Source organism: Amblyomma americanum, chromosome 4, assembly GCF_052857255.1.
Source record: "Amblyomma americanum isolate KBUSLIRL-KWMA chromosome 4, ASM5285725v1, whole genome shotgun sequence".
Lineage (NCBI taxonomy): Eukaryota > Metazoa > Arthropoda > Arachnida > Ixodida > Ixodidae > Amblyomma > Amblyomma americanum.
This window is the reverse complement of record NC_135500.1, coordinates 131,859,157-131,883,247: the sequence shown is the minus strand read 5'-3', so window position 1 is coordinate 131,883,247 and position 24,091 is coordinate 131,859,157.

Here is a 24,091-nt window from a genome sequence, read left to right as displayed (position 1 = left end):
AAATATGGAAGCAGTTTTACTGCATAGCAATTCACTATTTCTACTCAAACGCATAAAATTATTGTTTTAGTGTGAATATATATGAGAAAGATTATTTTACTGTGTGACCTAAAAATACGTGATTGGTTTATTATGGCTCCTTGCCCCTTCAGACTGTGGGCAGCAGGCATACCGCAAAAGCACAAGATGAACTATCGCAAAAATACGCCTAAAAACGCCACATAGCTCCTAGCAAATAAATTAATAGCGTCTCAAAAATTTGACACTGAATAAATACTTCATGAACGTATCAAAACGACAGTGAGGAAGAAAGGAAGAGCACTTTAATCACGGGTAAATTGAGACTCTGTTGACGCTGTCCCTCTAATTGGACAAGAACCAACTGATGCACGTCAGGCAGCGAGGGCGGCCACACCCTGCCATTGGGCAGCAGGGATGCGGCAGAGTGGGTAGTGCTGTGAAGAAAATAAAGCATCTGGCTTATCTTGTGAATGAATCTGCGAGTTTTTATTGCGTTAGCACTAGAGTTTCCACTCCGCTGAAAAGCCATTGTCTGTTTGCATGTCTGGTCCTTATGTGGCAGGTGAAACAGCTAGGTCACCTGACCTTGTGACGTCATCAGTACCTGACCATCGGATGGGGACGACACTGCACCGTGGCAGGTGGCAGTTCAGTTTTTGGGTTTGACTCTATTTTTATATGTTAAGTTCGTAAGGTGTCTTCTTAATCATGCGTCATCGTAAAAATATGAATTCTTGAGTTACCAGTTATATTTCCGCTACTCTGGCTCAAGCGATACATAAGGCCTTGTGTGCCCTTCGAAAATTTTCTCTATAAACTATAAAACCAATATCATCATCGCCTGCCAGCAGAGGTTGCGTCGTAAGAAGCTGTTTAAACCAAAGCGAGTGGCCCCTGAATTGTTTCAGCCACACAGAAATGATCCCCATATATATCCGCGCTCATCAAGATCATACACAAACCTAAGGAAGCTTGCACGGTCGAATGCTAAAGGCACCGAGTAAAAAAATCCGGTTACATTTCACTCTGCAGGTGTACATTTCATATGCCATCCAATACAGGAATTAGAAAATAGCACATCCCGAATAAGCAGAACGTTGATACTGCTAAGTCCAAGATAGGAGCAAAAATACTATTGCCTGGCAGTGATCAACAGAAGATAAATTACGGGACCTGTCTAAGTTTATCGTGTGAACGACAAGCGGAGATAAACTCTTATGCACACACATTGGTGTTTTGAAACACATCTTTTTTAGTTCAGAAAGGTATCAGGCCGCAAGAATAAAACAGCCAAGGCTCACATACATGAATATGAACAGCGTGTTCAATAAGCATTTAATGCCTACTTCTGGATTTGTGAAAAAATGATATTAAGAGTGATGTACTGTGAAGAAGAGATGGCACCGAATCATTCGGTCGAAAATATTGTCACTTCCCATCGTTGTGTCTTATTTCCTTTAAATGAATTCAGCTCAGTGGAGCTCACTGCTTAAAGTATCTTCAGATCTTTCGTTTTCATTCTCAGTTTATACTTGTTACCATCCAATCTATGTAATGGGGATCAATGTGAGGGTCTGCCCTATCAAAGCCGTAACTTATTAAAAGCTTATTTCAAGAACGAGGCAAAATGTGTATACTTATCAGCTAAAACACAATTTATAGGGTAGTCATAAAAGCTTTGCATTCTTCATTTAAAGATATTATAATTTCATAATTCATTTATTGTTAAGTTCTTATTCATTTATTCTTATTATATGAAGAATCAAGCTTGCTTTCTCTATTATTCTTAAATGAACACTTAACTTAAATCACTCGTACTCCCACACACTCTCTCAAGCACACACAAAAAGCGCTGAACATGAAAATTTTAGAATCGACGTTTTGGAAACTGTCGAAAACAAGACCATGTTTGACTTGGTACGTATTGTTGAAATAAAAGCTTCCCTTCGGCACATTTTAGTAAAATCAGCAAGAAAGAAGACGTAAGAAAACAAGTTACAAATGACGTCTGACACATTGTTCTGCCTTCCCGGAACAAACCGCCAGAGAACACCTCCTTCGTGCACGGTCTCGCAGCGAACAATATTTTGTATACCTTATATATATCACGCATGTCCACCTAATGGACATCTCAAATCGTCTATAAGTGTTTTACCACCTTCGTACACATTTTATTTTCGTGTAACTTGCGGTAAATAAAGTAAAACCGCGATTGAACGAGTTCAAAGTACTTTCTGACAGTTGAACTGCCTAAACAGTTCCTTGAAATTCTTCGAGCAGCGGAAAAAAATAAATCAATTTCTACTCGAGTGTTTCCCTCCCATTTGTCAATAAACTTCTTCCAAACAGAAAGGGACGTCATTTTTCGGAAAAGCACGTCAACGAGCTGTCTTCTTTTTCTCCGGGAGCAAACAACTTCAAACAGATCAAGAAAGAATGAACACCAGAGTGCCGGAATGCAACTCGCCCGTCAAAGCGTGTGAAGACAGTCGAGCAACACCAGCGTACTTGAATTGCGAGTCGTGTGCCAGAGGATTTTTTTGAAAACCTCTCGAGTTTCCCTAACGCGTAGAGGGGCAATAGAAGCTTTAAAAGGCCACTTGACTCGTTTGCAGTTCCGTAAAAGGCTGTGAAATTGGAAAACAAGTTCTGAGTGCTCGCCTCTGCTGGGAAGTATTCTCTGCTTCAATGTGCATTCCCCTTTGCTCGCCTAAACTTTTGTTGCATCGTTTGCTGCGACATGTACACTTGTCAAGAAGCACTTACTGATGTCACAAAAAAGCTGCGTCGATGTGTCAGAATTGCTCTGCAGGCGAATATGGTAGACCCACTGTCTAGACATTCCAACTATTGAGAGGCATGCTCAAAATGGAAAGAACTAGTTCAAGTAAGAGTATAGACTGTTTAACTTCTTAATTTGAGGGACCAGCTTCCTTTGTCGTGCTTGTATTCAAACCCATATTTGCAGTCATGCCCTGCATGCTTCAGTCATGGAATGTTTACAGATGCTGTCTTGATCATGTGCGTCGTTGCGGGCACAGAAATACTGATTGCTGTTCGTTTTATTCATGTAGCTGACATTTCATTCAGTGTAAATATTGTAAAACCTTTGATCGAAGCAGGCCTTGAATATGGCATGCGATTTTTTTTTTCTTCTCACGGTTATCAAGGTAAATGAAAGATTTTTCGCACGTGTGAATAAAACAGCTGCCAGACGAACGCTGTAAGGGTGCCTGATACCTATCATACGTACGCTCACGTGGCGTTGAAGCTGACAGAATGCATGAGGTCGTATTCTTGAAGGCATCAATATTATAGCCATTCTCTTTGCTGAATTTCATTACGTTGGCTCAGTATTAATTGAGCTCAAGTCCATGTAGTTCCTTTCGGTATCCATCTCAATTTGAACGTATGTTGTGCAAGTGCTGAATATACAAAATGTATTTGGCTACAAAAGCAATGAAATGAATTACAAAAGACATACTCCGGGCACCCTTATCTGCATTTTTTATCACGTTGACAGTTGATTGTCTTTAGTGCGCCATTAATGATTTTTTGTTAATCCTTTTTTTACATCACGAGAGGTGTACCAGAGGAAAGGGTGGCCCAAGGCGGAAAGGTTAAAATATGCTCATACTGTTTTCTAAATTACATATCTGCTGTTTCAATTTTCATAAAAACTGATATGTTAGACCATAAAAAAATTGCAAGCTTTCTTTTTAAATAAATTTCGGTTTTTCCTTCTAAACAGTTTTACGAGAAAAATTTTGTCGAATGACATAATTTTGGCTTTTACATTATGAGGCGTCATGATTCTCTCATTTGTTTTTTACGTTAGACCTATTTTCTAAGCTTCGTGCCTATTGGTATTTGAATTGTATATTAACGGGCCACTATTACTAACATTTTAAAACCATCATGACGGGACGCTTCTTCCCTGTCGACCGCACCAATTTATTCATTCCACAGCATACTGCTGAAAAATATGCACACAGAATTTTTTTTTTTAGTGATAGCTACATTACGGTAGCATTTCGAGCCTTCAGCGTGGCGGCACCGTAGCAGAGGCGGCGCCGCCAACCTCTGGCTACGTTGGCACCCAGTGGCGGCACTGCCACCCTATGGCTGCGCCACCACCCTGTGGCTGCGCCGCCACGCTGTGACGTGTTGGCCACGTGATGCAGAGCAGCTGCCGGCGGCTCGGCGCCGAGGCTGATCACGTGGTTCGTCACGTGGTTGGTCACGTGACTAAGTTCCACTCCGCCAGCTGTAGCTATCGCGTCACTCCAGGTTTCACCCAAAGTAAGCCACGGCCAATTTTTTTAATTTATCGGGTTTCACAATACTCCACGGTGGTTATAAAGAACTACTCCTGCGGCCTATATTAACGAAACGGTAGCTTTTAATGTGAAATATATAACCGGCTTTCATGAATACAGTTCAGATTGTTTCATACGGAAGTATGAGCGAAGTCTCTTTTGCAAGGAATTAAAATAAAATTTTGCTTGTACAGAAAATCTCTGCCCACAGCTGGCAGCGAGAAACTCTCATTTAGTGTATAACAAGCGTCCCAAGGAGGCCTCGCGTGCAGTCAAGCTAGCCTGGCGGAGCTAAGTAACTAGGCTATCCCTGACTTTAGACATAAGGCGACCATGCCAAGAAGTGGTCACCGTGGCAGCGAGAGATCCGTAAAAGCTCTTGAACGTATAGCAGGAAAGCAGCAACATTCAGCACACACATGTTATGGAAAGTTAGAGGGAACTTAAGCTGCGCCTTTAACGGCATGACGCGATTGCGTCAATGGCTCCCTTCGGTGGTTTTATTTAGACACTTTTCCTACTCTAATCACAATTATCACAATAGTTTCATAATCTTCCCTTAAAATATTTCACGCAGCAGTTAACAGAAACAATGTTACACGCACTGATTAGTGTCTCACTAATCAGCACGTCTCTCGTTGAGTCCAATAATTACCACGCTACTAGCTTAAAATTAAGCCAACACCACATCACATCACCTCCTCTTATATATTAGCAATTTTGATGTGCTGCTGAAGTGTAGCGCACGAAGACACCGAAATGTGCGTCTGAGGCGCCACTGCGCCAGGAGAGGTATAAGAACTCCCAAGGATCTATGGATGCTGAGAGTGACCTTCCCCATGTATGGTTATTAAGCCATTACGCTGTAGCGTCGTGCCCGTAAGGTGGAGCTTCAGTGTCCTCTTCAGTTTTTTTGCATGAACCACTCTTATTACCTACCTGACGCACCGCCAACAAAGCTTGCCTTTATGCCTGTCATGCATTAAAGTCGTCTCAGATCGTGTTTCCCACCAGAACGGAAAGGCAAGCATGAGGCGAGCGCATGAGAACAGCATACTTGTGTTTAAATGTAATGCAATTTTAAAAACTTACATACACATTTTTTGCCTCTCTACATATGACCATAGATAACGAAAGCTTCAAGTGCGTTCAAATAAAGTTACCGTCATGCCTGCTGTAAACTCTGAGCATTTTCAGAACCACCGCCATGGTTTTTTGGGCGTTGGCTACTTGTCGATATGGAGCACTTGCGAACGTATCCACGCACCTGGAAGGAAAAACGAAAGCTCGAAGAGTTTACTCTAGCAAACAGTGAGGATTTGAAGCAGCAGTGATTCGCTTTCCCGCTCAAAAGAACTTTCCAGTTAGGGAAGTGAAGATCACAACTTTACTTTATTCGTATGCAACGGTTATCTCGAGCACTAGTTTTGATGTAGGGCCTAAGGCTCTTCAAGAAGGGCTCGTGAGCACTAGCGTGAAACGACGGTAGAAATTTCTTGGGAACAATTTCTTGAGGGAAAATGACAATATGGCTTTATTAATACCTCAGTACCGACGAACATTCATGGAGAAATATTTTCAGGCTTTGTGCTATACAGAAGTTTGTGTAATCTACAAAAATTACACCAACATGCTAGCTAAGATGTCATTTCAGTCATCTGTTGGTCTTTTGATAAACTCCTACACATGTTCGCGCAGAATATATTTACTGAAAGATTGTTGCAGGAAATGCTACGTGTTATTGAGACATAAGCTTTAGTATAGTAATCATGCCACTCAAGCTGCACCAAACAGACAAACTTCTTAAAACCGTAATAAGAAGTTCCTGTCACCTCAAGATTACCGTTTGTGTCACACGTATTCGAGAGAACTATCATAAGAACGTATAGCAATTGTACATTCCATAGCTTATGGGCGGTAGTGCGCTGAGCAAAGTGTGCAGTGACATTTCACGCTGAAATATTGCGCTAAGAAATATTACAACACTGCTTACTTTCGCTGTAGCTTCCTGCATATTGTGTGCGTGTTCTTAAGTTGCACTCAGTTCCCTCCCTACATGCATCTGTAGGTCATATTTCAGACTTCTAGCTTCCTATTTTCTGCCACATACGCAGATCTGATACGTGCAATCAATGTGAAGTTGTCCGGCGAACATCTTCACAAACCGATAACTGAACGTGCATTTCGTCCAAGAGAAATGGTGGTTTCGTTGGCGCGAACAGCGGTAAGGATGCCAGTGGCTGAAAGAGAAGAATTTTTGAAATTTTACAGCGGTTAAAACGGTAAACTAACGGCTCATGGCAATTAAGTTCATTGTTTCTGTTATATAGCTTGTGAGCACTTTCACAACCTTGCTATCTCTTGCCAAAAAAAATTAAACCTTCCTTTAACACAAACCGGAACCCAATAAGTACATTTCTGGCCACAAAACTCTTTCCATGTCGCGAAAAGCTAAGCAGCCATAATTGATACTGGTGCAATCTCACCATGGCAAGTCTCTTCTGTGGCCTTCTTTTCACCGGGCTGTGTTGCCAGCCGAACAATCATTTCTCTCTTTGAGCTCGCGTTGCAGTTCCAATCGTTGCTTATTTTTCAGATTTCTACAAAAGAGAAAACAAATGAGGCACGTTTCGGCCGAAATAGCAATCACGTACTTCGACTACGGCTCGCAACAACGTCGCCAAAATGTGTTCCGTCTTCCACCTCCTCTCTAGCTGTCCACGTCTTCCAGTGTCATTTCCGGCATCGATTCAGGCCTGTGGCCTATGCCTCACATGCGCTGGAGTCCCAACGTCTTCTGAATTTACTACCAGTCAGTGTTCCTTCAGAGCAGTTTGTGTACGTATTCTTTACCGTGCTTGTTCTCTAACATCTCACGAGTTACAACGTGAGAATGATGAAGCAAATCTGGAACAATTCAAATAAGTGAAATTTTCTTTACGTTCACGCGCAGTGCCATCATATATAATGTTTTGAGAAGAAGCTTCACAGACCTAAGGCTGTAATAAATGAAAGCTTAAAGCAGCTTTGAATATGAACAAAGCGACGAAACCATAATCTGTCTCAGTGAATTACAGCCATATTTCAAATTTTCTTGCGTGTCGAAAAAGTATTCCGACTCTTATTTCTATCTAATATTAATCCCGCAACAAAGAATCGTCAAAGATCAGGCTTAGCATGCTTTTTCTTAGGTAGCTCTGCCTAAGCATTACGCACTACCCGTTTGTTTTAAGGCTGCTAATATAAGTCAGCTAACTTGAACACTCTGCAGCTACATTGTTATCGTTCTTCGGATTTGCGCCGTCGGCGTCGCCGCCGTCTGCAGAAAAGACGTTGGGAGCACGACATGATAATGCATGCCAGTTATAGCTAAGCTTGTTTATCTTTTGACGGCAGCGCCGACGACAGTGTCTCACTCGGCGAACTGGACAGCGCGCCATAACCTGCGGGCCAGTAGCAGGTCGGCCACTTTTTGAAAAATAATTTGCTTTCGCACCACTGCTAGCATTAGCACATTTGCCCTCTCAGTTTTTTTTCTCTCTTCGTCATGTCACTTTGCAGAGAACAGACAATTTCATCGGCAGTTAGGTAGCTGCCTGTATGCGTGCATACGTCTCGCAAGCTAGAGATAGGGGTTACATTTAGGGCCCCTCCTTCCCTCCTGGCGTCGCCTGGTTTTCAAATAGGCGCAAGATTTATTACAGCCTCGCGCTCAGCTTCTATGGAGAGAAATAAATATAGTGATAGAATTTTGACCGGACCTCGTGAAGTCTGCAAGTTAACCATGGTACCCTTAGCCGTGATACCCTTGCGTCAATAAATAAAACCGTCTGTTGATCTTCAAACTCTTATAAGAATCAACCTCTTGATGCATAATTACAAACATGCCTATCCAATTCCCTTACTTGCCCTGAGTTCCGTTAAAGCGCGGACTGAAGAAGCTCTTCATGGTAGTATGCTTCGACTGACGCGGGGCGGTCTTTATCTCCGAACACAGTGCGAAAACCTTCCTTGCTTCAAGCGCAAGTGAAATTTCATTATCTGGAGATGTTCTAAATAATCAAAGCCTTCGTAATAGCGCAGGTGCAGATCTAACTCCTTTTACTGCAGAGCCAACTGCTTCAGAGACGCCGTGGAGCATACTGCCAAGTATGCGCTCGGTCGATAGGATCCGGCGGCGGATCTCTGCGTCTTTTCGTTTTCTTAGCGTCGTCAGGGCATTAAGCCTCGACGATACAGGATAGAGAAATCGAGAAGGGCTGTGGGATATGGGTGAAAATTCTGAGGATGATTTAGCCGGAACATGCCTCGGCGAGAGCGCGCACGCCGTCTCACCATTTAGACTCGCCGATTAAACTGCACACGCAGAACGAAGTTACGTGATTTATCTCCGAGTTCGCGCTAGCTGCCGTAAAAAAGGAGCTTGATTGGCCTACGCCTCAAAATCGACTGTTAGTTTTCGGTCCTTTTTGTTCTGCAGGCTACTCCCGACTGAATGATCAAAATCTTTCACTGCTTTTCTGTTCAGAAGAACGACTGAAAAAAGCATCAAACCGGCTTCTCACTTGAATAGGTTCTCTGCAAACGGTTCGTAGGAAAGAAGGCAAACGCAGGTTGTTTTACACTTGCTGCTTAACATCCGCGTTGTTTAAAGGCGGCAGCTACACAGTGTGTGTTTTTGTGTGTTAGCAGTGTGGTAAAACTTGTGCCACTACGTGCAAGCTTTCTTTTTTGAACGAGTGAAACTAAAATGGGACTGAGAGATGAAGGAGTGAACAGTGCGAATGTCGCCAGCGCCCTGCGTTTGGAAGCCTGAGAGAAATGAGCACCGCCAGGTATTCCTTTAACGACAGCCTATAATTATCCATCTCGCTCCCGAAAGAGCGCGTAGCATTGAAGTTAACACGAGCACATGCATTTAATGCCTTCTCTCCAGCGCTTCCTGCTGGAAGAATAGGAACTCGGTGGTCTCAAGAGGATTTGTTACTTTCCTCAAGCATTCCCGCCGTTTGCCATTGCTGTTGCAAGCCGGATATTCGTGGCCAAATAGGTGTTGTATGCTACAGCCAATGCTGTGCCTGAGGGTAATCGCCGCTCTCCTCTACTTGACTCCTATACTTTCACGTCCGGAAGTCCTCAAAAAGGAAATAAAAGAAAACAAAAATCTGGAGGGGACATTTATGCTACGCCTTAAGGGTTTGATGCGATAGCATTAATGAGTTAATGCCCATATATTCGGAATTGGTCATTCTCAACATTATATTCATAGATTCCTGGGAGTGTTCATTCAACACCTTGCAGAATGGTGCAGCGGTTAAGAGATGTGTCACTGCCCGTGATAGGAGGTGCTGCCACCGGTGAAATTTGTGCGACCCAAGCTGCTCTTCCCGGGCAATCTCTCGCAAGCAGGCATTAATTTAGCTGACAGCTACCAACACGGGCAGTTTGCACAGAATCTGTTTGCTATGTTGTGATGACGCCACCAGATAACGTGACCTGTGTAGCCCAGCTAGCGCGCTTTTCTGGTGGTGGACGCCTAGGCCCCCCTACGCCACCTCAATTATCACTCACAACACCGACGACGACGTTGAAGACGTTGAAGACACCGGATTTTGTGTGGAACAGGAGCTTTGACGCTATCGTGTTAGAACAAGTAATTCCCTGTTCTATTCTTAGCGATTGTAACATTTGGTCCCTCCGAAGGGGAGCGGATTATTGCTTGGTCGTCACGGCAATCAGTGGCACGTCGCATTCCTTCCTGACATCAAACGGGTTGCGCGCTTCGCACTGTTCGTCCCTGTCTTTTTGCCTTCCAACTTTAGTCTTTCTCTTTGAGAGAAAGCAGGCACGTGTTTCCACGAGTTCCTTAGTGAAGTGTCCGCATAAAAGCGGAAGCTGCGGAGCTGCCGCCTTTAAGCCGAAGAGTGGTTCAGCAGAAAATGTACAATCACCCAAATTAGCATCTTTTTGGCAGAACCGTTTTGAGAGAATTGCTCTAAGCGAAACGCTGGCTGGATGCTTTCGATAGTAGTAGTTGTGAAGAAAAAAGGACATGGAAGCTGCTGAGAGCCGAAGCTATAGAGTTGCTTGACGTACACAAAGTACCTAAAATCAAAGGCAGTTTTAAGATTGTGTAACAAAAGATAAAAAACAGCGCTAATTTTGACACAAACCACACAGAAAGACAATACAGGACGGGCGCTGACTGCAACTATGTTTATTGAAAGCCACAGGTTGCATATATATACCCCAAAGAAGGTGAACGCATGCGCATTTTTTACATGGTAAAAATAAGAAAAAGAAAAACAAAACAAAACACACTCAAACCAAAGCTACTGATTATCGCGTATTCTTGAGCAGTTCATACTCGCTTTCTCGTAGGGAGATAGAAGTGGTGCTGACGCACATACCGCCTCTCTCTTTGATAAAAAAGGCTTCTACCAGTTCCCGAGCTAATCTATCTTTGCTTATAGCTAGAATCAAGGCGGCAGCGGAATTTGTTTCTGGCAGTTAGCACTAACTCTTATCTTTCCAAGTCACCTACTAACTCGGCATCGCTCGAAACGGAGCCAGCACGCGCGTCTCTCCTCGCCTTGCTTCGACTGAATCAAGCTGAAAACTTCCGCCTATATTATCATGTCTCTATCCCAGCTTTTCCCTCACTCCTCGTAATTCACGAAAAAGCTCGAAATGCAGCCGCCTGAGTGCATTTCGAGTGTGTTCCACATCGTCTCAGAAGTGGCCGCGGTGGTACTGAACGGTGTGTTTAATTTTTATCTGCATCCGGACTATAGCGAGAGCTTAATGACTTTGGCGGCCGTCTCGCGATTATGGAAGCATCAGCGGTACTCTAATACCGAAAAGGCTTCTCAAAGCGTTCGGCGATAACTGCTCACCAGACGAAGCAAACTTCCCCGTTCATTAACTCAACTCGGAAGACATGCAAGCATGTAAACATCAAAAAATTTTAAATATGTGTTTTGAGGTTTCAGAAATATGCACGGTTTACATCAACAGATGATTTAATTATAATGCCTGAAGGGCACCTTGGACGAAAAGGGCCATGTTTGACGTGTAGGCGTTTGCGGAAAATTAGATGAAAGACCCTATGTCCTCAAGTGTCTCCCGTCAGATAACCCGAGCCCCAGATTAGTTAAAGTATGTGCTTGCTTAAAATGCAGTGGGGACCCATCAGCGCTGGCAATCGAACCCTGCTCCTTCCGCATGTGAGGTGGAACCCAGCAAGGAAGAAAGAAATTGAGGCGATCCATTTGACAGATGCGGAAAAAAATTATTTTGTTAGCATTTGTCTGTCACTTGCTAGCCTAGTGCAAATATGACAGTATTCCGATTCTGATTTCATTGTGTTTTACTCACCAATCCGTTTCAATTCTGAACACATACCGATTCTAGTTTTTTTCATTTTTTTATATTGAGCATCTCATTCGGTTACGTATCTGCTTTTATTCGTACTCTATCATTGCATTCATAATCGCTTCAATGATACACTTTTTCCGAGTCATGCTTATTCTGGTGTCTCCCTTCTCTTCCCTGCAAGACGAGGCAAAAAGGGCGCACAGAAGAAAGCCTTGTTCTGCTTTTCATTTTCTGGCACAAAACACGTTTGAATGAAGTTTACTTCCTTTAACCTTATCATCAGCGTAAAGGACGAAGACATCGAAGAGGCAAAAAGAACAACCCTGTGCATCAATTAATTCTTTGCTAAAGTTATGCTAATACCTTAAAAGTAGAAAAACTAGTTCACATTGGCATTTCTTTTGTCTGCTTTTTTTTATTTCTTCCTATTTTATGCAGGTGCCGAATTCAAAAAGTAAGTCACAGAGTTGCCCAACTTTCTGCTTCACTTCTGCAATTCTTCGAAAGAGAAAAGTGCGGGAATATTGTTAATCCTGATCGTGGAACTTTTTGCGGACTGTAGGCATCAAAAGTGCTTGAGATGGGAGATGAAATACGTAATTGAACTGTCTAGAGAGACAAAATCAACAAATCTTCTTTTCTCAAACTTCCAAACACGAGCGTAAATCTTTACCTAGAGTAAATATGTTTTTGTGTTTTGTTTATATCTAATGCGTAATTCATACTTTTCCATGAGTTCCTTTTAGCTGCCATCTATTGAGATGGCGGCTGTGTGAAGCCCCCCCCCCCCCCCCCGCCCCCCTCCCCCGTGCATTATTGTAAATTCAAATTCACCGAATTTTAACTTTGCCGCCGTTGCCTTATTCGAGCTCAGTTTGTATCTATGATGTGCTAGCTCATGGGTACGACGACGTTCATGCCTACTGTCGTTAATGCTGGCGTCAAATTACTAACAAATTCGGAAAACGATATTGCACCAGAAAATGTGAGACATCCGTCACATGCCCCAATTAATGCCGGAAACGAGTAGACATGAACGGGTGAAAAAAGGATAGGAACCATAAGGCCCGCAGATGCTTCTGCATCGTTTAGGAAAGCAGTTTCAGAGCACGTGATCGCAACTTCGCCCGGAATTTTCCTGAGGTCTCTGCCTATTCGTGGAAACGCCCAAAAGGGACAGAAACAGATTGGAACTACAACAGCCGTTGAAGGAGAGGTAACGTTGTTGATAGCAGGTGATTGCAAGCAATTGAAAAGAATGTCGGAGAAAACTGCAGGAGCCAGTTGTGCTCCGACTATTGGGTGTTGCCACGGCTATAAAATATAGCTCCTTTATCGCATGACGACGATGGAACTGTTTTTGTTTTTTTCACAGAAAGGGCTCTTTACGGACGTGGTTTGTGATAACACTGCTTTTTCGTTCGAAGACTCATTGCGAAGAAAGCATCAGGATCCTAAAACATAACTATCACGACCTGCAGGCTAACCAAACATGGCGACTTTGCCACTTGCGAAACTGCTTCGTGTTTCCTGAACTCTTCTTGCGACCAATACACACGGGACGAGTTGTACACCTGAAGAATGCCACTTTTCGCTGAGAACCAAAAAGACGTTGGGTTAACTGTTAATAAAATTGTTAGGCGAAAAATCTGACATAGATGGTATATTGTGCTTCTGCATACGCCCTGGAAATTGGAAGTGTGCATCAGGACACGTCCACAACGTGGCGCAAGCAAACAGCAATATAAACAGTTTTATTTTAGAGTCTTACGGTAGGGCTGTAAGCACAGCTCTCAGTTCAGCACTTGTTCATCGCAAATCAAGCTCAGAAAGTTATTAATGTACCACTGCTATGTTACTTAGGTATTTGAATCAGGAATAAATGAGGCGAACAGAGATGCACTTATATTCTATAAACAACTTCACAGTGAACAATTGAGACATTCCGATCACAGTTTCATGTGCCTGCCACCAGTGAGCGCAGTGTGGCGCTGATAACCGTACTCGGCCACCCAACTTCAACATTAAAGTGCAATTTTCGAGCGCGAGACGAAGGAAAGAATGTGGTTCTCATGCTGTCACCTATGCCACTCCAGCCTTCCGCTCCACTGATGCAAAGTTCTGGGGTGGATGTAAAGAAAAAAAGAGCCAAATGCATGCTTCGTTGGCTGCGCATCAAGTCGACAGCATGAGCAGTTATAGAATATAACACCGGCAGTGATTTATATTTCAGCATCTTCTGCACACCGACACAAGCAAGACAGGAAACTATTAGCGAATAATAAAATCGGTGCGATCCCAGCCATTCCTGTTCTATATGCTTTATCTTCATGTCATTTTATTTGGTTACTCCGGTTAGTAGGCACTGTTTTGTCGAACGTTTTTGTTCTGTCAACACCGCAATTTAGCCCCTGAACACTTCCTGTTTGAAGAGAAGCATCTAAAACAGGTCCGTCAACTGCACCCTCACCTCATCAAACACTCCTCGGAATACTTCACTTGCACCTCTCACTTATCGAAATCAGATCGAAACCCGTTTGTCTGCATCAGTGCTTTTTTAATAGCTGCCAAACGCATGCCGTCTGCACGAGCGCAAACGTTTTCAAACGCAGAGCTATTGAAGCCAGAAGAGCTTTGCGGCTGGTATGATCATTATCACTGATGCTTGTTCAAAAACGTCAAAATCGTATATAAAACTCGCAGTTGCCTGCGTGCTGTCTGTGAATTTGGCAAGTATTATTTTTCGAGAACGGACGCAAAACTCCTGTCCAGCTTCCCACTCAAAAAACGACGCCGTATAACTCCAAGCGTGTATCACAGACAAGAAGGCTCTGGGCGCCATTAAGCTGTCTGGCGGTCAGGATATCATTAGCTGCTTTTCTTGGTGCTATTTTTCAAAATGATCACTGCCGGAGAGCCTGCTGTACCCAAACCTGCGTGCCTTCAGTGCAGTGGCGTGCGCCGATACGGCCGGCGCCGCGGGAAGCCGGATGCGGTCAGTCTGCAGGGAACGGTGGTCTCGCCTCGCCGACCACGCCGAATGACTATCCAAGCGGGAAGAGACAATCTGTCTCGCTTCCTCCATCCCTTTCCGGTTCCTCGCATTCTTATTGCCGTATTTCCCTCTGTATAAGTAGGCTTTTGCGCCCGTTCTCTGGATGAAACCGCAAATGCACAGATGTGCGCCTTTAGCACCGTATTAGGAGATGCATCGGTAAAGCACCGCACAGCACGTTAATTAACACTGATTACACGAAGAAAAACAAAGCAGTGTGCAAGAATTCGGTTCAAAGTAAACCATTCATTGCGGAGCGAATGAGATAGATGGCAAAGCGAACACAACATATGACAAACAAACTTCATATTTTAGCTTTTTATGGAGCTGACACAAGCACGCTGGGATCGAATACTAAATGATTCATTCTGCAATTTTATGTGCCAAGGGCTGGCGAACACGTTTGAATGACGCCTTAGCAGAATTTTTCTGATTATATTAGAAAACAAAATGGGTTTCTGTAGGGACCCGAGTCCAAATACACCAGCTTTTTGTACGTTTTGCATCGGTCGAAACATTCATTACCAGAATCAAGTTACCAGAATCATTATGAGCAATTAAATTAATAGCTAATGTAGAGTGGTGTACTCATACGGATCCCTACTTTGCAAGGTTTAATATCATGACAATCTCAGAGTTATTGCCATTCAAGTTAATCTCTATGTATAAAAACGCTGTTTCCACTAATAAGATTTTCTGTTATCAAGTCTGAACCTGACTCGTTCGATTCCATCCTACAGTACACGGAAAAAAAATGTCATGGTGTGTACCTTTCTGCGCACCACATACGGTAAGCAGTCACTGACATATAGTTTATCACATTAACTCAATATTCTGCAAACGAACAACATCATATTTGAAGAGACTTCACGGCGTAAATTTTTTCACTTATTCACATGTTTGAATGTACATAGTTGTTGATTAGAACATATATATAGCGTTGTGTACCCACATTTTACTTGCATTTTATCTCGTGTGATTGTAAATGTTTCCTGTACATAGAAATGTGTAGTAGTTTTTGTCAAATAACGTCCAGTGATATTAGAGGCGTAACTTCAAGCAAATGTCAGATGTAGATATTTTGCGCCTGTATTTCTTTTGTGTTTGTGAGTGCACTCTTCCACTGTTGTGATCAGCTGCTGGGCTATGCACCCCGGCAGAGGGCGCAGGGTGGCTCTCAAGCTGCAACAACGCAGCTTTTTGTCTTGCGTCCTCTCTCCTTTGTTGCTGATGTAACCTTGAAAGAGTTAATAAAATATGTCATTCATTCATTCATTCATTCATTCATTCATTCATTCATTCATTCATTCATTCATTCATTCATTCATTCATTCATTCATGCATTCAAGTTTGAATTTTTCACGAAACCGAGCAACGCTGCAGCAAGCCATGAACTAGTTCACAGAGCGTCGACTCTTGCAGAACTACGTGGTTTGCTCCGTTTCGGGTGTGGTTCACCGGAAAATTCAGATGTTAGCCCTAGTTTTTAACGCGAGGGCGTTAAGAAGCTGCTGAGACGGAATGACCGGCGTCGTCGTCGTTGCTGCCATAGTCTGAGCCTGCCGTAGTCTGAGCCGTTGCTGCCGCAACTCCGTCCCATAGTCCGCGTAGTTAAACCGATTAGACGTGTGAAAGCACGTGTATTGCCTGATTAACTCGTGGCTTTGCTTTTCTGGGTCATCGGCAAGTCTGGCGACGATATTAGACTTAGGTTAGGATCTGATCGAGGTTAAGCTGCTCTGGTCTGTTCGCGGCGCCGCAGATGAAAGCTCATGAAGACGACGCTGTGAAATGCACAGCTTGGGAGTGTGTTGCATTTTAGCTCAAGAGTTGATCCGCTGCGGCAATAGCATAGTGCTCTCATGCAGTAGCCATCGAAGCTGATCTGTTCGTGGCGCCTTGGTTTCGAAACCCTGTCGCGGCAATAATTATTTTATTCGTTCAAGGTTAAGGCATTAGCGATGACCCGGCTTTTGCAGCTTTGGTCGTCAAGTAAAGGTTTCGCTCTAAAAACTTGCGCAAGCTTTCCTCCTCTCGTGGAGGCCACCAGGACCGTTGTGAGTTAGTATAACGCTGCCGTTTGTCCTTGAGCAAACAGTGTCAAAATTTGTTTCGCTTGAGATTGGGGCCTCTAGGGGCAGTGCGGAGTGATGACTTCATGTCAATGGTAGAAAGACAGGACGCTTGCTTGCTCCTAGCATGCGTGTGTGATGAAGCCGCAAACGTCTACTAGTGCGGGCCTGTCTTCTGAGTCTGCTCTTTCCCTGAACGCTGATATGCCAGCCGTGTCGACGGGTGCTCGACCACGAGGGAATGCTGTCGGGTTTTTCTCTTAAGGCTAATCTTCAGCGCTTTCTAAGGTTTTGGGCACAAAATACGTTTTAGAAGCGCGCTTACACAGATGTTTTCACACTAACAAAATAGCGAAGCTGGTGTCATTGAGAAAATTCCCTGATACTACTGACCAGAAAGGGTTTGGTGGAGAGGAAGTTTCCTTGCGTTAATGGACGCTTGAAGGATCTTTATTGAGACTTGATTGCTAGCTACAGATTCCGCATGTAAATTCGTTTGCCCAAGTATTAATTAGCTTCTAAAAAATCGGCTTCATTCTAGGTGCTGCACCAAGCGATGTATTCTCTTTTCACAAAGGCATCATTTTTGACGTAAAAGCCTCTATGAGCAATAAAGGAAAGCACATTCAGTTCAGAATCGCTATAGAAAGGTAGAACATGTATTGATTAATAACAGCTGACCGGTCATAGCAATGCATGGCGTGCTGCATAAGTAATGACCCTTCCTCCTTAGTTTAGCAGAAGGGTGCACTGCCGACCAACGAGAGACAACAACACCTACATGTTTGCAATTACGTGAGGTCAGGAAGATGAAAATCAACTTTAAACTAATCGACAGTGCACGTCATTTGCATACATTTGTTTCTTTGCAGGAACGCGCTCCGTGGTGTCTAGTGACTAAAGCGTTCTGATGCTGAACACGATATTGCCAGTTTGATTTAGTACGGAGAGGCCGCAACACAATCGATGTTAGATGTAAAATCAGCCGTGTACTGATATTCCGCTTCATGTTCAAAAATGCCTAGATGCTCGAGGGGAACCGGTACCCTCCACTACAGCCGCCTTGAATTAGATGTATTTCTACCGGCTGCGGTAATGTATAGTGGATGCCGCGTTTGTCTGCTGAGCCCTGGAGGCGCCGGTCGTATTTCGATTCAAGTGAAATGCAGAAATCCCGTGAGCTGCAAACAATCCAAGGAAACTGAAATTAATTTGTGTGCCCTCCCTCTCATTGCTCATGATCGTCATTGGACTTTAGCCCCCTTTCGGCGTACCACCACAACTGTGCCTCTACCAAGCTAAATTATTATCAAGCTAGCAACCATCATAACAGTGCTGATCTTATCAGGCCCCGAGCCTGAACAGTTGTTTTGAGTAGACTAGAATGACTTATAGAAACAGGAGCCAATGTTTTCTAAAAACATCAGTGAGCCACAGCGGTTAACGTGCTCACTTCAAGCGCGAACAGTAATATGGATGAATCTCTATAATGAGAGGCTTATTTTGACATGCGTATCTGATGATGTAGTGGTTATGCATGACGCGCATCATTTAATGATTCATGCAAATTTCATTTCTTTTTAACTCCGTCGTTGGCACATTTCCGACTTTACTTTGTTGATTCCACCAGGAATATCGTAATAAATATTGCCTAGAATCGGAGAGGAAGAACTGTATGATTGCGGATATAGATTCACTGAGGGTCTTTAGTCTGTTGCTTACGAACAAAGTGCGAGCACAAGATACGGCCTCATCGAGAAAAGACAGCACGGAGAAAGGCGACCTGATGCTTGTCGCTTTGTACCTATAAATATAATGAGAAATCTATAAATTCATTAAGTAGCACGCCGTGAACAATAAAATGAGCATGACTAAACCTAAAGGGGCACATCTTTATAGGATGAAATTCAAGTGACAGTCAGTGGCAAACTTTTATTTTGATTTGTTTTCTGCGCAAGTGTCATGGCAATCGCTGAGGCCATCTTAGCTGCAATAATAGATGAAAAAAACGTAACCTTTCTTGTTTTGCAATTAACCCTTCACACAAGAGTGTTTATTGTCGACGTCACTGATATGCAATGTGCACCAAACCGGACACCAGTCATCCGGAGCTCTGCTTTCACGGCGGATGTTTTAAAACACCAGAAAGCAGTGCCTTCGACCATGACCCGTGTTTATTTGCTTGCACCTTCGACTAAGCGACCGTTTGATCGAACAAGTGAGTGCGTGTCAGTTTTGAATTATATAAAACAATGGCGAGATATTTTATAGGCATAGGGTGGGCGCAGCTGGTAAACGACAGGGTTAATTGGAGAGACATGGGAGAGGCCTCTGCCCTGCAATGGGTGTAGTAAGGCTGGAGATGATGGTACAAGATATGAGATTTCAGCTGAGCTAAAATGGAACGAGGAAAGCTCGTTTAGTTTGCATATGAACTGTAAAACAGAATCAAATCTTCGATAAATGAATATCACGAAGTATCTACCAAACGATGAGTTCTGCAATTAAACTGCACATTCTAGAACGTGTGAATTCGAGCACCCGATGCAGAGTTGCTCAGGGCGATATTCGGAAAGCGATGGCAGCAAGTACATTCCTAATCGCAATTGCCCAGGTGTGTGTAATGCTAACATCTTTTGATGTGTCTAATGTCCCTGGACAGCGCAGCAGTACCTTTCAAGAGCGTACACATGCAATAAAAATTGCAGAATACGAGAAAACCTGTAATAGCAGTCTTGAAGATCTTGTAAATGGCCGGAAGTATTTACCGTGCCCAAAGCTTGTAACAGTCATTGATGTTTCTGGAACGTGCGAGAATGTCACAGCAACCGACATCACTATGTGTTCTCGGGTTCAGGAACTATAGTCTATCAGGAACGGGTATCTAGCGCCCTCTGGACGGAGGCGGCAGATGTACAGGCGATGCTGCGAGAGCAAAGGAAGGGTCTTCGATCCAGGCGCCGCCGGGCGTCATTCAGCAGCCACGCTTCGAGGCCACCGCACCGACTGGAGGGCGTGTCATCGCCGCAAGCTGTGTCCTTTGCCACGGTCGGCTTTGGTATCGCTCTTCGTTGTGCGTGCTCGTTCTTGTTCATGAGGCTGGAACCTTACACGAGGCTGTTACAGCAACCGATATTTTTGGCTTTTTCCCCGAGACCTTGGCGATGTTGGCCTAACAGTGATAAAGGAGTGCGAGGAAGAGTAGGAGTGCAAAGTGAAACACGTGCGGTGGGGAGTGAAAGCAAGGTGCGAGAGGGTAAGGCGACGCGTATTGGTTGCCACGAGACTGTCCATTGCTAGTCTCCAGACGCGTGCCAGAAAGAGCCTCTATGTTTTGCTGTCTTGCCTCTGTGTGCCATTTCCCGCTGCCGAGCGCATCGTACGATGTTATTACGAGACTAATAAGCTACTTTAGGAATAATGTTCTAGAGTGACTGCCGCAAATGCAGCACAGATACCGTGACCAGTTGGCGCTCAAGCTTTCCTGTAGGAGCGAAGAAAAGGGCAGATTGGCCGACAGTCTCGCGCTGCCTGCAGCCAAGGCTGGGAAAGATTGGGAACACAAGATGCAAATATACGTGTCGCCGAGGTGACACTGAGAAAAAATTACAACAGTGTCTGAAGTTGAAGCAGGGCAAAGTGGGTTCAGAGGGAAGTCAGTGCAGTATGCGCCGTGACAACTGAGACGGAATGACGCCGGCAAAAAGGTTCAGCTGTGCGTGCCAGGCAAGAAAGGAGGGCATCACAGGCAAATGAAAGTTTAAGTAGCATCGATAGCATTAGCAAGATATTCATAGAGGTATCATTTTGTTAAGTTTACTTAGTCTGTTCTCGCTAGTATTCGCTTCACAAGGGGTAGGGCCCTACGAGCTTCAATATTTGTGAACAAGCTGAGCAGTAGGCGGCCGCACTGACCAGCTCGTCTCCCTGCAAAACAACCTCCAGCTGATAGATGATCGACTGGGTCGTTCTTACATCCCAAGCCCTTAGACACCTGGAGGGATGAGGGCACCGCTCGCTGCTGCCGCATAACTCATCCACTCAATGAACGTTTTTCAAATCAACTTGATTCAACGAGAGATGTGTCCTCTTTGTTTAGTGGAAAGAGGAAAAGAAGAGGCAGTAAGATATGCAGCCTGTTAACAGGATGTATTCCGAGGCCTGAATTGGGAACAGTTGGGGATAAGAGATAACGGAGAACACCTAAAAAATCTGCGACTCGCTGATGACATTGCCTTTCTGAGTCACTCTGAACTGCAAAGCATGATCAATGAGTTAGACAGGCAGAGAAGAACGGTGGGTCTAAAAATTAATATGAAGAAAACCAAAGTAATGTTGAACTGTCTTGCATGGGAACAGCAGTTCACAACTGGCAGCGAGGTGCTGGAAGGGGTAATAGAATACGTGTACTTACGGCAAGTAGTGACTGCTGATCCGGATCTTGAGAGGGAAATAACCAGAAGGATAAGAATGGGGTGGAGCGCATATGGCAGGTTATATCAGATCATGAATATAAGTTTACTAATATCCCTCAAGAGAAAAGTATACACCAGCTGTATCTTATCGGTACTCGCCTACGTTACGGGAACGTAGAGGCTAAGGAAAAGGGTTCAGCTTAAGTTAAGGACAACAGAGCGAGCCATGGAAAGAAAATTGATAGGTGTAACGTTAAGAGATTGGAAGCCGGCAGAGTGCGTGTAGGAACAAACGCGTGTTATTGACATCCTAGGCAAAAATAAGAGGAAGAAATGGGCTTGGGCAGGACATGTAATGCGAAGGCAAGACAACCACTGGTCCTTAGAAGGATGGAGAAACCAAATGTTTGCTAGGCGTGTTCTTTGTTTCACACGTTGCGTACTGCTCTTGGACGCGTGATACACGCTGCGCAATGCATATATGTGCGGTAAATAATTGTTTATTGCATTATTTATACTGAGTGGTTTCGGTTCCTGTTTCTTTGCGCCGAGGTGTGCTGCGACGTCACGATCAGGGAAGAGCAGCAAACCTGGTCACATGGGCCCCAAAAGTTGTAACGCACGTATTGCTGCGTCGTCTGCTCTCGTACACACGCTGTGCATAGAGGCGCCAACTGATATCCACTAGGGTGCTGGATGCCGCATCGGGCGCCCGAAATTGAAGCCACAAGAAGTTGGGTGGCATGTCCCGGAAGTCGGCTTTTGGGAGTGCAAGAAATCGGGCCTTAGCACGGCTTTTCAGTTTTGGTTTTCGTTTTCCACTTAGCATTTTGTCTTTTCGACGTTCTCGTCTTTTTTCATGACAATGCCTACCTGTTGCGCCGCCAACTGCATGAGGAGAGCAGCAAAGTCCTCGGGAAAGACGTTTCAAAAATAAGGGTCAATTGCATCGCTATGGGACGACACTAGCAGACGACAGAACGTCGCTACACACACTACGCATGGAGCCTCGTCTTCTCAGCTCTGTGTCGTCCCGTTGCGCGAGCGTCGCCAACTCTGCTCTTTGTTATGATGCACGTTGTCGTGCTCTGGGCCCAAGTTATACCATCAATGGGGGATAAATTTAAGATAAAATAGGTGGAAGCCTTCATTAGGCAGCCAACTTTGCAGCGACCATTTTACCGAATTATGTTTAGACCGAAAGAAAATAAATCAGTCTCGGGACTTTACGGACAAAAGTTGTATGTTCATTTCTTTCGGTAAGTCTTCAGCCGTGTCTTCTTTGTTGTCCGATGTCGAAATTCTAACGATTATTTGCACACAGCCAATTTAGCAGGTTGTCATGGCATCACAAGGTCACGTGACCTCTCTTGACCAATCCTCTTGCCACGGCGGGGAGGTTCCTAGTATGGTGGGCTGGTTGCGATGATGTCAAAAGGTCATTTGACTTCTCTCGACCAATCAGGGCACTTTGCGACGATGTGACAAGCTCACTTTCGCTATGTTTACCAATCAGCAAATTTCATGACATCGGACAGCGAATTTTCCTCCTGACGTGAACTCTAATGCCGTCGCATTGTTTTTTTTTCTCCAAGTTTAGCTGCATTTAAGGCGCCACCATCAGTCCCCAACATCCAGTGTGTAGCACAGGAAATAGGGAAGATGCATATTTTTTAACGTTCAAGAAATGTAATCCTTGACACTTCGTGACCGAGGGCTCAAGCCGATGTAGAAAGACCCGTTCATGGGCTGAATTTTCATTCCAGATTGAAAAATCTGGCAGGAGGTTTCACAGATGAAAAATTCTGGTTGGTCCAGCACGATTTAGCGGGGATGCAGGCAGCCTTCAGTACACAAGCAGTGCTTAAGTGTTCCTTTTGGCGCTTAAAATTTCCTGCCGTCTGCAGACCAAAAGGAAGATTTCCAGACCTGGTGCTGGCCATCTGTCAGGCAAGCTTTGTGCACGTCCGGACCATGTTTGATCCCAATACCCTTTGGAATGTCTAGCGCGCCTCTGTAATCATTCTTGAAATGACGCATGCCATGATACAAACCAAACTATAGCGTTGGTAACCGTACATAATCATCCAAAGTGATGAAAATATTGTGACATTCATGCAGTGTGCTCCAGATGTCGAATTGCTGATGTCAGCGGCTTACTTATTAAAAACAAATATAAAAGTCTATAGTAAAAAACTTTAGTTACAAGTCTAAACTGTAAAATTAACATTAAGATAATTAACAATGCAATAACGGAGTTTTTAGTTCGCTGGAAAACTTTGGAACCCTACGCGAGGTGCGCGGTGGTTTATGACTTTGGCTGTAACTTCGTAACGGGGTTAATTAGAAACAATATTTATTGCACTTAATTCAGAAATCATGCGGAATTTGGATGCAGCAAAATTTTAAGAGTTCAATTTTATAAAAGTATATTGCGTTTTAAATAGGCGTCGTACATTAAGACACTATTTCAATGTTCTGATTTAATAGCAAAGGTTGCTTTAAGGAAACCAACGGCATCGAAAATGAAAGCTACAAAATGTTGTTTGGCGTCTTCGGACAACACACGACAGCGTGTGGGCGAAAGCAGCAAGAATTTGAAATTTCGTCAAGAATGGCATCATCACTATAGTCGGATACAACTTAAGTCTGCAGTGAAGCTCCGCCCACATTCAGGACCAGCGCACAGAATTCTTAAACGACAAAAAAAGTATTCCATTGTTAAAACTTCTCGTCACTTAAACAGGAAGCTAACCACGAGGAAAAAGTTATAAGCGCTAGAATTTTGAAACCTGGCTTGTTTCATAAAGTCAAGCGTTAAAAAGCTGATTT